Source organism: Athene cunicularia, assembly GCF_003259725.1.
Source record: "Athene cunicularia isolate RWA chromosome 3 unlocalized genomic scaffold, athCun1 chr3_part1, whole genome shotgun sequence".
NCBI classification, from domain to species: Eukaryota; Metazoa; Chordata; class Aves; order Strigiformes; family Strigidae; genus Athene; species Athene cunicularia.
Genome location: NW_020799097.1, coordinates 65,079,384 through 65,094,925, shown reverse-complemented (window position 1 = coordinate 65,094,925; position 15,542 = coordinate 65,079,384).

Below are 15,542 nucleotides of genomic sequence, written 5' to 3'. Positions count from 1 at the left end.
AGGTCGCATAAGGGAAAGTGAAACCACCAGTGGCAAATAAAAATGTCTGCTCTGCAAACAAAAATACAGACAATATTACTTAATGGAAATGCAAGGGAGTTTGGTTTGTTTAAAGTTTTTTTCTAATATCTCTCTTTATTGACAATAATATAAGATATCACATTTAGAATTACAGGTTTAGAAATTTTCTCATGATCTAAATCTTCCTTCCATAGGTCGCTTGAGGCATTATTACAGAGTCAGAGAATTTAATTTATATAAGTTCCATTAAGTTCTTTTCAAAATATAGCAAGATCCATTGTTCCAAGACAGCAATTTAAATTACTGAGAAGTGGAAAGCAAGAGCTCTGAGAGCTCTTTCTATTTGAAATGTCAGAAAGACATTTTTCTTCTTTATTTTTTCTTTTTTTTCTGTTTTTTCCTTTTTTTTTTTTTTTTCCTTTTTTTTTTCTTTCTTTTTTTTCTTTTCTGGGAACTGGAGTTAAATGTTGTTGATGGATGCTCAGTAACAATTAAAGCCGACACCTTGGCACTGATTTCCAGTATGGTTTTATAGTCTACCTGTCTTATTTTGATAGTAATCAAAAGAATTCATGTAAAAAATGAAAAGAATACACATTCACAGGCAGAAATAAAGATAAAACAATGCAAGATAAGTTTCTGTGCTGTGTCCATATCACAGGAATCTGTTCGTTTATTATTCTTTTTTTGCAGGTTGTGGTTCATTCTCCTGCTGTCACTGTGAACATGACATTTCCACCATTATTTCATTATCAGATTTCAAACCTACCCTCTGTAAGTATTAACTTCATGAAAAACTTTCTGAATCATGCCACAGAAAGCAGTAGTAGCACACTACATGTGAAGTTGCAAAAATTTATCAAATGGAAATATCAATGTAGTTATATCCAGGAAAAAAATCACTGAGTCTGTTTTATACTAATTCACTTTAAGTCAAAGAGTTAAATTGGTCTTAAAGTAAATAAAATGTACTTACTCTTAACTAAAACATGAGTATCTTTACTATGTTTTGCATGTGTGGGGAAAAAAACAAGTTATAGTCCAAACAAACAATAGTTTATATGTGTCTATTGGACTAGGATCTATTTGGTTTTTTATGAAGGACCAAGATCCTTCTTTGCTTTAGAGCAAGTGTTCTCAGCAGAGACCAAATCTCACATACACAACTGCAATGAAAATCGAGTTTAACAGGTTAAAAACTGTAAGTCCAGTCATCTGGTATTGAAAAATATGGACAAGTTACTCCATTAGAGTTACAAAAAGATACTGCTTTTGGATCAATCTAATCCTTAAAACTATGTGAACATTAACAGGCACTGGAAATATATTGACAAAACGAGTTGTATCAGTAAGTCAATTTGATCTTTAATGTCTATTTCTGTATAATACTTCAGAAATGTTTGCTCCTTTAAAGTTGGCATGATTTTCAAAGTACTATTAGTAAAGTTGCTATGCAACCTTCACCCTTCTCTGGAGAACAAAACAGCTCATCCAGTTTCACAAGTGTGCCACCCTATTCCTGGACTGAAATGTCAGATCTTTTGGGACAGCACACCCCACGGTTCGAGACAAGCAGTAATTTAAATTTAGATCATGCCAACAGGAAAAGCTTCTTGTCACAGTGCAGTCTGTTAGTTGAAGTGAAATGATAGAAGACTCATTGTTAAATAGATAAAAAAATCAACTTTAAAACATTTGATGAGTGTAAATGTCTCAATAGGGTGAAAACCCCTTGTAATTAATAAAGTGTTTCTTTCCATCTCTAGATTGTCTGAAGCCATGCCTTGAATACTTTCACAGTATCTTATTATCAGAAGAGATTCAAGACAGATTACAGGACAGATTCAAAATCAAGCCTTCTGGAAACATATTATATCAGTTAAGACACTAGAGTTCTTGTAACAGAAATCTCAATTGAAATTTAATTTAATCCAATGTTTGTTTTTAATATTTGGTTTGTACAATATTAGAATTCAGTCAAAATTATATTTCTGTATCTGAGGTTGCAATAAAACAAACACAAAACATTCTCCTGCTGTTCTACTGTGAATATAACTAGCCAAAATTACAGAAAATAGTTTCAAAATAAGGTTGGAAGATTCACTGAAGGATCATTTACTCTATCTACTTACACACTTATACTTTAACTTCTCCTCTGTGAGGGTTGTGGGACACTGGAACAGGTTTCCCAGAGAAGCTGTGGCTGCCCCCTCCCTGGCAGTGTTCCAGGCCAGGTTGTTCGGGGCTTTGAGTGACCTGATCTAGTGGAAGGTGTCCCTGCCCATGGCAGGGGGGTTGGAACTACATGATCTTTCAGGCCCCTGCCAACTCAAACCATTTTATGATTCTATGATTCTAACATTTAAATCAAGATGTCTACAAGGTACCGTGTTTGGATAAGGACCAGATGTTTTTCTATGTTCAAGAAGAGACTTTTGGTTAAGGGCATTTCTTTTACCTGACACTTAAGTGAAAATGCAAAGATTGTTTCTTCTAATAAATGGTTATGTTATGGTCCGTTTAAAGAAGTCCAACCATGATCACTCTGGATACCAAGTAAAATTGATAAGAAGATGATTTCTAAGAAGCGGTTTAGCTCAAACTTAATTGTTTTCCAGTGTCATTGCAATATCATTAATGTGGGTTTTTTCCTCCTCTGTAAGTCTTCATGCTTCTCCTAAAAAAAAATGTATTCTATTCATATGAATATAACTAGTCCCTTTACCATGTGAAATATTACTGCAATAAGAAAACTATAGATAATATTTGTAGCTTTCCATAAACTTTTATACCTTAGGAACTAAACTTATGCTTTAAAATTGACTTTATTTTAAACCAGACAATGATGACAAGCCAGATGTTGAGACATGAAACCAGTTGTTCCAACAACAAAATGCCCTACTTTAACTATTAGGATTTCAGATTAGTATGTCTTTTTATTAGAGGAAAAATGATTACTTCCCTGTACCACATTTTACAAGTCAAAAAGAGAACACTAGAATTACTCTTTCAGGTAGGGTATTATGTAGGAAATTTCCATTCAAAAACAGAAAAGAGGCCATCAAAGGTAGTTTAATTTTCTATAATAAGAGCTGTGGATGCTTACAGCCAGATTATTGCTTTCCTCAAACACAGATTCATTCCTCAGCACTTCTTGTCATCAGCATTCCAATCTGCAGGCCTCCGGCTGCAGCCACACACACAGGCACACATTCTGGTGCGGAGGAGCTGATTGTATAGCCTGAAGTGTGTGAATAAAGGCTTATTACAAAGCAAATGTGTAAGGGTCTTCTACAGTGTCACTCCCCTCAAGCAAGCAAGGCGGGAAATTGATCATGATTCTGAAAAGTAATTAAGTTTGAAAGGAAAAGTAAATCCTATTTATCTAAAGCAAGCTCTGGTTTAACTAAAGTCAGAATCTCAAGCCCTAAAAATGCCTTCCTGAGGAAAAATTATAAAATAAAGCAGTTATGAAGGGTGAGACAAAATAGATGTAAATAGAAGGCATGTAAATTCGTGTTATGCAAACAAGACTTTACATTAAATACACCAGACATCCTAACTTTTGTACAATAAGAACATGAAAAATCTACAGCACTGACAGAAATACATTATGACATGTATTTGATGACTGTGAAAGATCAGTAGCTCACTTACTATAGTGAAATCTGGGAACAAGGCCAAAAATCTTTAAAAAACACAATTAAAATACTTCAGATAGTTATTTTATAACTTAAAAGGATAGCATGCTCTAAATATTGGGCTTTCCAATTGTAGACACTTTAGTGGTAGACATTCAGAACATTGAACTTCTGCTCTTAAGAATACCACTGGGTTTTTTCTGCTTTTAAAAAGTACCGCATAAAGAATATCTAATAGGGTAAGCACTGTCTAGAGGAAGGCTTGATTTCATTTATCTTCACATGTCTAAAAATTTTCACTAATTTCATATAATGTAGCTGAAATTTGTTGTCCTCCTAATTCAATGGCTGTGATTCCTTACAGCTAGGACTTTATTTGTAGCATAGCTCAGTTTGTGAGTCTCTCATAATTAGATCATCTAATACCTTTTGTACAGCTCACAGTTTTCAAGTATTAAAATATAAGTTTATCAAGTCATGAAATACAAAAAGACACTTTTAGGAGTCACATAACAGAGAAATCAAGAAACTAATGTCTGTGGGCAGTTACTGCTTTACGAGGTCATACAATACGTAAAAGACGACCAGGGAGAGAGAGTATTTTACCAAATTGCTATGCATTCACTAGGTTTGCTACTCTGTCTAGAAGAAAGCAATGCCTGAAATAGCCAGTAACAATCACTGGAGAAAGCAGAAGTGAGAACAGCTCTAAACAGGGCGTCCAGCCAATGTCATGAGGTGCAGCTCTCCCACCCTGAAGTTATCGTCTTGCACTATGACTCATCCAGCTCTGAAGTAATCTAATAAAGATATGATTCAGGGCAGTGTGATAGGAATCATGATTGATTTTGCATGCACAGGTTTCTGACATGTACAAATGGAGAGGACTGTTTCATAGATAATGATTTGATGCCTACAGAAAGCCAAAGACATAATTCATAACACAAGCCACTTTTCTTTGCAGGAGAGAATATTTTACATTATTTAAAAGCCATGTGGAAAACACTATTTATCTTGTAATAAACTTTAATTAAATAAAATATTAACTCTGAACTAGAGAAATAACGAACGTGTAAATGTTTTCTGTAAGTTGTTTTCTTGACTATTGGAATGAATTATTTTCAGCCATATCTTTTATGACTATTCACTTGCTTGGATTTAATTAGCAGTTTTACGAAGAAAAACACAAATTTTCAGCTTATGACTTGAAATATTCCAATACTGAATAACCAGATAGGTTTTCTGAGTTCCAGCAGTCTAGCTATTTGGAAAAGATCCATCAAATTACAGTAAAAACCATGCCACTTTACCTCATAGCATGCTAGAAAGTAATGCAATTCAACTGCCACAGTGCAAACAAAAAAATAAAGATCTGAAATTTGTTTTGTTTCTTTATTTGTCTTTTAGCAACTCTGTGTTTAGAAACTACTGATATGCTTAAGGGAGTCATGAACTTTTGATAGACAACTCACAACCATAAAAATCATTGGATAAACTTGACAGTCATTACAAAATGTATGATCAACACTATCACAAAAGAAAACAAAACACAACTTTATCTTCTTCCATGTTTATAAATGAGCAGTCTCCTGCGTAGTCAATACTAGAAATCAGGAAGGTTTTTCATATGGAATCTCTTCCCTTCCCAATTTTACTCTTCTCTGTCCTCCACAGACAATCATAACAAAACACCAGAAAACTTCAGATGAACCAAATATTCCAAAATGTTCATGAATTTATGTCAAATTTATTAAACTATTTCAAGAACAATTTAAATAATTTAACATTTGTCATATGATTATTTTTTTTTTTGAAACTCACTTTAATTTTAATTATGTTTTGGATCAAATGAAGGTTTTATGCAAACTGAAATGCAATTTCATTGCTTCTTATTAAAGTATCATATAATATATATATATACTACAATATACATATAATGTGTATATATATGTATGTGTATGTGTGTGTATAAAGGATAAAACATAATTATTTCACTGCTTTTCTTCCATCTTTTCAGAACAGTAGAAAAAGCAAAGGAACCCAGACCAGTTTGTCCACTCCCCTCAACACTATACCTCACGGTGGTTCTCCACCCATTTACTGTGGCTCTTCAGGCATGTGTACATTTCTTACTAGAAAGATCAGTACTAGAAACTCCTCCAAATCTTTCCTGAAGAATTTCTAATTCTCTTTTCTTTCACCCAGATGCTTAATTTTTGTCTTAATAGTTAATGTCAATCAATCAGCATTAAAAAATAGCTAGATTAACTTCAGTGAATTAAAAAAAAAAATACAGTAAGGATAGATTTTACAGTTATCAGAAGTCACATAGGAACTGGCATAAAGTCTACAGAACGTGAAATCATAGCTTAGTTATTGCACATAGCCACCTTTCTAGCTTTTATTCCAAACTGTCAGCATCCATTACAGCTCCAATTCATTTATTAGAGCACCTTTCTTTCTGTCTGTCTGTAATAATTTATAAAGAAAAAGCAAACTTCTATTGCATTTACCGCTGCTGCTGAGAACTTGAAGGAAACTCTTTTTCATAGATATTAGCCAAACTTATTCCCTTAGCATGTAGTTATACTGTGAACCACATCTACATTTAGATCACTGGCCAACACATACACTCATATATCTTACTCTAAATTAATTAAATTGTTGTAAAACTACATAGACTAGCTGTGTTCTCATACACTTTAACCTAATTCTGTACTTATTTCTCTCTGAAACTGTAATGTCAGATTAAGTTAAATCACCTAACATTCTAAGTAAATGTTTTGCAACCTACAGGGTAGTCTAAGAAATTGTGTTCCACACTATTCATTCCCATTTCTCTGTTCAACTATTCTAAGTGATTTTATTTCCTTTTTTTTTTTTTTTTTTCCCAAATCTAATTACATTTAATGTTTTCCAAAAGTTTTTTTTCTCTCTCTCTTTTTATCCTGAAAATCCAGTTGGTTTTGGTCAGTTTGTCACTGTCTAACTTATAGGCCTTATCCACATCTTTCTTTATCAACATCCATGTCTATGATATTGGTAGTTGTACACATACAGAATTTTGCAATACCAAACAACAGGAAATTGTCCACTCTGCTATCTTGACTCTTCTTGATGAGAGAGTAGAGACATTCAGGAATGCATTCCTGCCTGACCCAAGAATGTCCCATGTCAATGGACTCTGAACTATACCAAGGAAAGAAATACCATCAGCAAGATGGTATTTCACTTGATGAAGTGAAACCCACAGACTGCACCATTTCTGCACCTAAAACTGGCTACAGTGAAAGAAGTCTAAGGACTGCTAGGTATCATATCTATCATTTTATTCATCACCTTTCTCAGAACTTTTGGGAAAGCTGAAGAGTTGACGTTACATCTCAAGAGTGTTAGATTTCAGTCTAGGAACTGACATAGTTACTACCTTAAAAGAAGTCAACAAAAATTGTGAAGAGGTGAACAGTTATGCAACAGTGAAAAATTAACACATTCTTTTTTGTCTGTTACCACGGAAATCTTCACTTCCTGTCCACTAATATTTTTTTCTTATCCTCTCTTCTGAACATCTGCATATTTTAAAGGAGTTTTAGGGATGGAGATTGCCAGGCCTTGAGCTCCTCCAGGGGACTTTGTGCAAGCCAAGATGCTCCACAGTTTTGAATATCTTGATGCACATTGTGCTAGTGAGGATTTTAATTAAACTCAGTGGCAGATAGTCTGAAGGAGCTGAGCCCAATATGTGCTGTGTACAAAGGAACAGCATTGAAAGAGTAGATGGATAATTATACTGAAATCAGGACGCATTTCAGGCTCCCTTGTAATTGTCTAGGTCATCAAAACAGTCCCTCAGAAACAGGAAATTCTTGTAATTCAGACAGATTTATATATTTTAAACATATAATATCCAACTAGAACAATATTATATGTGTCTAGTATAATTTTAAACTATGTATTTATCCCACAAAGCATTTCTTAAAATACAAACTCCTGAAAAAGTAACCCCATCTTCCTCTGCTTCCAGAAGTATCTGAAATCCTACCCCACCTCACATCTGCATAACAAGTGCTGGTCTTTTTTAAAGTCGATCTTCCAGTTTCTGGAAAAAGTGGATACTAAAGAAGCTGGTATGTTCTTCATTAGATGTAAATACTAATTGTTTTGGGAATATTCTCCTTAGGCTGAATGCAGTGAAATAGCTTCAGAACTTCAATTAGGACTGAATCCTGAAAAGAAAAACCTTCTGTCAAGTTCAGATTAAAAAAAAAAAAAAAAAAAAAAAAAAAAAAAGAAGGCAATGAAAATCTTCAAAAATGACTTTCAACTTACGAAAATACCTGCCTGCTCATCGATTCTGGATCACTTTACAGTGAGGCTAAGGTACACAGATACAATATTCATTTTATATCAGACTGCCACAGTCATCACTTGGGTGGTGACTGTGATGGTAATCACCACAGTGGACAACACCTATGTCACGTTACATTCCTGCTTGTTCCCCTGCAAAGCATCCACACACCTTTACCACCATTTTGAACATCACCACTATCTAGTGCATCTAGACTGTACTCATGCAGCTGAAGCCAAAGATGGTGGGCTGTAGCTTTTTATGATGCAGCATCATCAGCTTTTTCTCTAGAAAGTTGGACCCTGCTACCCTGAAAACACTACAGCCCTTTCACAGAACAGCTTTCTGAAAGGAGGCAGGAGAAGGCAGAAAACGCTGTTCCACACATTCAAACCCACTGCTCTACACTTCCCTGATTCACATTTCTTTTCTGTTTCCCCAACTCAGTGATTTTAATGAAAATTAATTTTAAAAACCCAAAACACAAAAATATGTGCTTCCTCTTTGTTGCCCAGTCTTTCTGCTCTTCCCCTGAACTGTTTTTTTGGTTCCCTTGCCATCTGCTGTTCATCTCCTGGAGAGCTAGAACACTTTCCCAACCCTGGTTCTTAAATATGCCTTGAAATGTTACTCTATCATTCCCATTTTATTAAGTCCCTCTCCATCCAAGGATCCTGCAAGTAGTGGTGACCTTCTCATCAGCCTGCTGGCCCTGTACCAGGCATTGGAGGCCTGACCAAGAGGATGTCTGTGGCCACGGTGTTTATTTCCATTCCCTTGTCTTGCATCTCTGGGCAGAGCTCTGTTAGGCAATGTCTGTTGGCTTCTTGGATGCTTTGAGGAGACAGTAAAACTGATTGTTGGGTGTCCCTGCACTCACATTTCCCTATTTTGTTCCATTTTTTTTCCTTTGAATCTCATACTCCCTTGCCTTTTTAATTTATTGGCACATGTAGCCAACTGATTCCTCCCTGTTTCTTCTCTGTAACCTTCCCCCATCCCTTCCTTGAGAGGGCTTGAAGATTTTGTTTCAATGCTGTTTAAGCTGAATCTGATAGATTGTGGCTGTAAGAGAAGCTGTTTAAGGAAAGCATGAAAGCCTGGACACTTCCTGACATGCTTTCTGTACCTACTCCCCCATCATCCATAACTGTTGCAGTAAGGATGCAGTAAGGATGCTGGAGGATACATCCCTGCCTCTTCAGTATATTTTCATGGACCTGCTGTCCAATACTTTATCTACTTCCTTTTTGCAGGTGTCCATATCATCTGCAGTCTGAAACTTCCAAGGCAAAAGTTTTCAAAAGCTCACTACCAGCAAGCAGAAGTATGCTCTTTTATCTGTTTTAAATTAAACTCCTAAAATTTTCTTGAAGTGCCACCTAGTTTTATTACTGCAGGCTCTCGTACCAAAATTCTTCTTTCCCCTTTTGTGCCACCTTAACCTTGCTCCTAGCTGGAATGTTCCTGACATTTTATTCTCTTCTCATAAGCCAGCCAGTCCATGGTCCATCACTTCCTTCATTTTAATTGTCCCTTTGTCTTCTCCATTTCCCCTCCTTGAGATGCAGAGACCGGAATGCCCCACCATGATACAAGCACAGCAAAGTCTTGTGTGGCAAACTGCCACTCTCTGTCCTGTTCCCAGTAGCCTTTATGATGATGTTACACTCTGCTGAGTTTTCCTTTTTTTTTTTTTTTTTTTTGGCTACCACTGCATGCTAAGAAAATTATTTCAGACAATTGTCAGTCCAAGATCTGTTTCTTGAGTTAAGTGCTACTTCAAGTTCAGTACTGGAGAAAAGTAACATACAGTGGAAAGCTAAATTACTTTCTCTCTGTAGCAGTAGTTGAACCAGACTTGTATTTCAAAGTGTTTCTCTTCTGTTGCAATCATTAGGCATTAGATCAGCCTTTTTTTCTCTCCAGCTTCCTCTGTAATCTGTTTACTGACTTATCTCTCTTGATATAAGGAATAAGCAAGCAGTTCTAGAAAGCTATGGCTTCATGGTCATCCTTAGAAACTTGATTTACCAAGGCATGACTCACTGCCTGCACAGCTGAGACCCTGGCTTAGAACCAGCTATGCTCACGGTTGGTAGCTGCAAAGGGCAAAACATCACAAATCTAAACCAAATAGATAACATAGTATCACAGCTACTAAAAAGTGTATTTAAAGAGAATATGTAACATTTAAAATATTATTTGAAATCCCACTCCAAATATAGCAAACTTCAGAACACTGTTTACAAACATGCTTTCAGAAAATCCTACTGAACGTGCTCTAACTGAAAGTTTTTAAGCTTTCATCCACATCTAAAGCTGAGAAAAAAAATTAAATGCCTGAGATTTCTCCTCGTCTCATGAGAACCGTACCCTCTGACTAATAGCTCTTCTGGTATCATAATGAAGCCTTTCCTCATTGGGACTATTTTAAACTATTTTTATTGTTTTCTGCTATGCACATTATGTTGGCTAGGTAACTCCCTAGCCAGCTCATGTTCTCATTCAAAGTGACAGCCTACCAGTAAATAAAAATTTTCAATTACCAAATGAGACCTGAAACTGCAGCCCTATCATTCAGACACCATTTAAAAAAAATGATAGTGGAAAAGCAGGAAATAACACTGATTTGGGATTAATTTTTGAGTAGCATTCACTAATTAACTATTCCAAACACATTAAGAGCCTGAGGGAATCTTCCATTTCTCAGTGGTGGAGAGGCAGTTAGTCAAAACTTTTTATTTATAACAGTCACAAGAGTATTCAAACCAGGAACTCCGTGCCTGCTAGCAAGGGAATTAAGTAGCACCTGAAGTCACACTTCTATATCATGTCTTACAATAGTATTCTACATGATATACACATTCAACTATTTTTTTTTTAAGGGAAAAAACCCTCCAATTTTATGAATTTTCCTTTATTATGGACCAAGCTCCCTATAGGTTTTTCATACATACATAAACATAGCTCACCAGACTTAATTTCTCTAAACTGCTCAAATTAAGATGATCTCAAACATAATGATCTCAAAGCTAAGTGACGGAGGTGTAGATTGCTAACATAAATATTCTCACATTTTTAATGTTTCCTTCACATTCATGCTTCAGCTTTTCCCTTCTTCTGTGATCGAAGTTCAAAGGTTCTTCTGTCTGTACCACATAACCTTCTCCTATTCCCAGCCTACTAGCTTGCATATAAATACAGTGTCCAAGCTCTTCCTGTCTCCTCAGTCCTTGCATAACTGCACACCTAGACTTTAACCTTTGCATTACTTTTATAGGAATCTCTTCATTTTTTAATTTAATATTCTCAGTATTAACCCATAATTTCCTTGATGGTGTCTAGAATTTGTGTTCTGAACATCTGTAAGTTAGTAGAATATGAATGACCAGGAAAAGTTAATTCAAATCATTGAAACTCCAAGTTTAGCATCTTATTTGTTCTCAAATGAACTTTGAATTATAAGAAAAGGAAATAACCAGAAAATGTGTCGTGGTTTTCCCTCTACAATAGTTGGAGCTCAAGTTACTTTGATATGCAAGTTGTGTTTGGAGACTGCCATCAGATATCCAGCTTTAATGTACCCTTTCAAAAACTGTCAGTCACATAGTTAAGATCATGTCACCTTAATACACCCAATAGTTTTAATACTGGAGTAATTTTACCCATTAATTTAGGAACAAATTTTTATTCAAAAGTAGATGAGGAAACTTGGTCTGTACACTGCCTCAGCTACTTGGCACTCATTTCAGTTAGGCAATAGCACACCTGCAAGCCAAGACAACATCAGTACTGACCCGCAGCAACAGTCTGAAAAGCAAAGACAAGAGCAGTCTACATAAAGTACAGCAGTCAGTCTCTTCAGCTGCTTTCTATTAAAAAGAAAAAAAAAAATATATAAAACCTATTTTTTAGCTGGAAAGGTGTCAGCTCACACACTACTTCTGTGCTGCATGACTTTATAAATGTTTGAAAACTATCTGCTTCCTCTTTATGGTAGCTAACCAAAATTTACCACTTTTATGTCCAAAGGTAGATTACTAACATACTGCCAGGAAAGCAGAGGAGAAAAAAAGAGTGTATCTTCCAGATGACTCATTTATTCAAGAAATTTATAGGTTTAATTTTTTTCTTTTTTTTAAGTTTCTTAAGTGTTCCAACTTCAATCGCTTTCCCTTTCAAACAAATGGTATGAATTTTAAGCAGCAAATATGTAGCAACAGCTTTATAGGATGATGGCTGTTAAATCTTGTTTTGAGAAGGGAAAAATTCAGAACCAAGTTTGGTGAAATGTCTGCCTTCATGGTGCTCAGATGTCCTTGTTGTGGACTGAGGCAAACATTCTTTTATTTTTGTTCCAAACTCTGTTGATTCTTCTCTGCATTCCTCTGTTTCCCAGTTCTGAGAATAATGAGCAACACCCACTGGTGGTAGCAAGGCTGCAGCAACCTAACAGTGATATCTTGCCAACACCAGCTGTGCTTCAGTATTTATTTATTAAGATCACACTATTTACACAGGACAAACTTGCTGAGATGGCAAAGGGATGAATATGGTTGCAGCAGCTGAATTTCAGCTTGACTTTTGAAAGGAAATAAAACCATACTGGGTAACATTTCTTTCTAAGAAGTGGAAATCCAAGCCTTTAATTCCATTTTCAAATTATGTTTTGCTGGCTCTTGAGTTTAGTCTATAGGTGATGGAGGTGAATCTTTTACTACAATGTGTAGCAGGATGAAACCTTTGTGCACTGCATTTAAACAGCTAGAGACATTGGACATGCAGGAAAAGGATGCAGCAGTGAGGCAGGCATCCCATCCACATTGCTAAGGCCAAGTTGTGACTGGGCAAGCAAGAGGCTGGATTTGTAAATCATGATACACTTGAATTTTCACATCTGTTTGTCAGAACTGTTGAGCAACATGAAAACTTATGTTAGCAAGTCTACTACTTTCTAGTTCATCATTAGTCAGCTCTATGACTTAATGTGTGTGTGCTTTACAGTAGAGTGAATGTTAGTGTAATTTAAAGGGCTAGACCCTTTAGGATGTCTTTGTAAGGAGGACTGCTAAAGAAGAGCACAAGTTTACATTAGAAGATACTGTACATTTGGAAGATTGCTGGCTGCTTTATCTCTTTTATTTAGAAAACTGTGCGTGTTTTCTCTTCCTCTACCCTGATTTATTGTTATTGCATATGAACCAGTAGTGATTTCCAGCACCCTTATTTCTAGGAATTAAGTGACTACCACTGAAATATAAACCTGAAATGATTATCTAAGTATTCAGGAAATATGTGGAACTGGGTCCCTTATTCATTTTAAAAGTAATGCCTGCCAAGGAAAAGGTGAATCCATGAAATATTTTTCTATAAAGAGTAACCCACTCTTTTTTTTTTATTCAGACTTGTATTATTTTGTAGCTTTTAATTGATTAAATCAGGAAAATCTTCTGTGTTATTCTGGGGATATTTTTAAAGGCAATTAATGCCACAGAAGAATCCATAGTGAGAGAATAAAAAGGAAAATTCTTCAGCTGTGAAGGCAGGAGTTACCAATACGACCTTACTTCTGCCAACCTTCATGACATTGGTACTTGCTACTGTTGAAATACAATAGTTTTCCCCTTTACTCTTAGATACCTAGGTGTCAGGGAGCAGTGAGGCTTCACTGCTCATCAAGGGAAGGGGAGCTGAGGGCGACCCCAGCGCACACTGTGCCCTTAGCAGTGGGGCACCATTCCAGAAGATCTGAGCATGGCAGATACAGCCATGTGCTGGTATCAGGGTCCATCAGCAGTAAGCCATGAACCAGGACCAGAGAACTCAATGAAGAGCAGCAGGAGACAGGGCTGGAGAGACAAAGATTACAGCATATGTTCCATGGGTCCGCCAAGGAGCTGGAAAGAGAGCTGGAGACCCTTACAGCATAACTTAGGCAGGGATTGGGGGTCCCGAGCTGAGCTGAAATGGGTCTCCTGGACCCATGGGCGGGGGATCCTAAGTGGGGCTGGTCAGGGCCATTCAGACCTATCAGTACTCTCAGGGCTCTGACATGGGACCATCCTGAAATATGTTATATGGTGTCACTCAGTTGAAAAGCAGTCCTGGGGAGCAGTATGTAAAAAGTTGAGGTTGAAGAGCGTTTATAGAATTCGATCCCGCACCAGGACTGTGGACTTCTCATCACCTCGCTGAAAGAAAATATAAAGTGAAGGCAAAACTTTGCCTAAAAAAGTAATGCATGATCAGGTAATAAATGCCTAAATAGAAGCATAATTTGAATTTTCTGCTTTGACCTTTTCTAATTTTTGAGTGCTGAGTCATACAACCTGAAAGATTTATAAATACATTTATGTGAGATTGGTATGACAGGCATGCCAGGAAGTCAAAAGTGTGCAGAAAATGGTTTTTGTCTCACTTCCAGTTAACAATGGTTCATCTTTGTGTAACTATTTTGCATGCATATTTAAAACATCTCAGGATATATTATTTTTTCCAAAGTGGGCAGCTTCTCTGATTTTAATCAGTGTTGAGTGATTAGCATTCTTGAAGATATACGTGTGAAACATTCTTAAGTACAGTTCACCTGACCTCTCCAGCTATGTTAAGCATGATGTTATTTTTTTATGAGCCATGAATACAGAATCATTGACTGCTAGGAGGTAGCTATAAAATCTAGAGTACACGATCAAAAGTAGTTATCCTTAGTAACTGTTTTCTGGTCTGCTTAAAATAAATTGACCTTATATCCTTTTATCATTAGTGAGCATCAATACCACAATAAACATCACTGGGGGAATGTCAGGCACTTTTCATTCTAACAACAGCTTCAATATTGAGGCCAAATGATGCCATGAAATGCTGACCTGTCTCCTCTCCTACAGGTCGCAAAGATTATGACTGGAGGGTCAGGTAAAATGCAAATGCTTTCTGCTAGTGGGAGGATTCACATATCTGTTTTTTGGACTAAGCTTTTTATAAACAGTTACAAAAGTGCTAATTTTGTAAGAAAAGCTGAATCCTCTCTCGACTTATTTCAACTTACATCTCATATGGCCTGGATACCCGTACAAGACAACACTCCCAACTCTTCTCAATTAAAATAAAAAGTCTTCTTTCCAAGCTGTTTTACTGAGGTTGGTTCCTATTTTGGGATTCAAAAACCTGTGAGCAATATATAGAGATATAATGTAGCTTTGTTAAAATATAGAATAATATATATTATTGATATTTTCCACATAACAATATTTTGTTTTTGTATGGACATCATTTTCCTAGCCAAGACTGGATTATTAAAAAGGACTTATCATATGGAAGTTCCTTGAGGTTTACATAAAATAATTTAGGACATTTATCTTTTGATTTTCTGATATTAGATATTAGTATTATAAATGTATTTTTGCAGATGCCAGAATTAAAGGATTTGCTCAAACCACCAAGAAGGTCAGTTGCCAGTCTGGGAGAAGCAGGGGCTCCTTGTTCCTGCCTAGAACCTAGGACCATTTAAAACACTCCTGGAGTGTCTACAC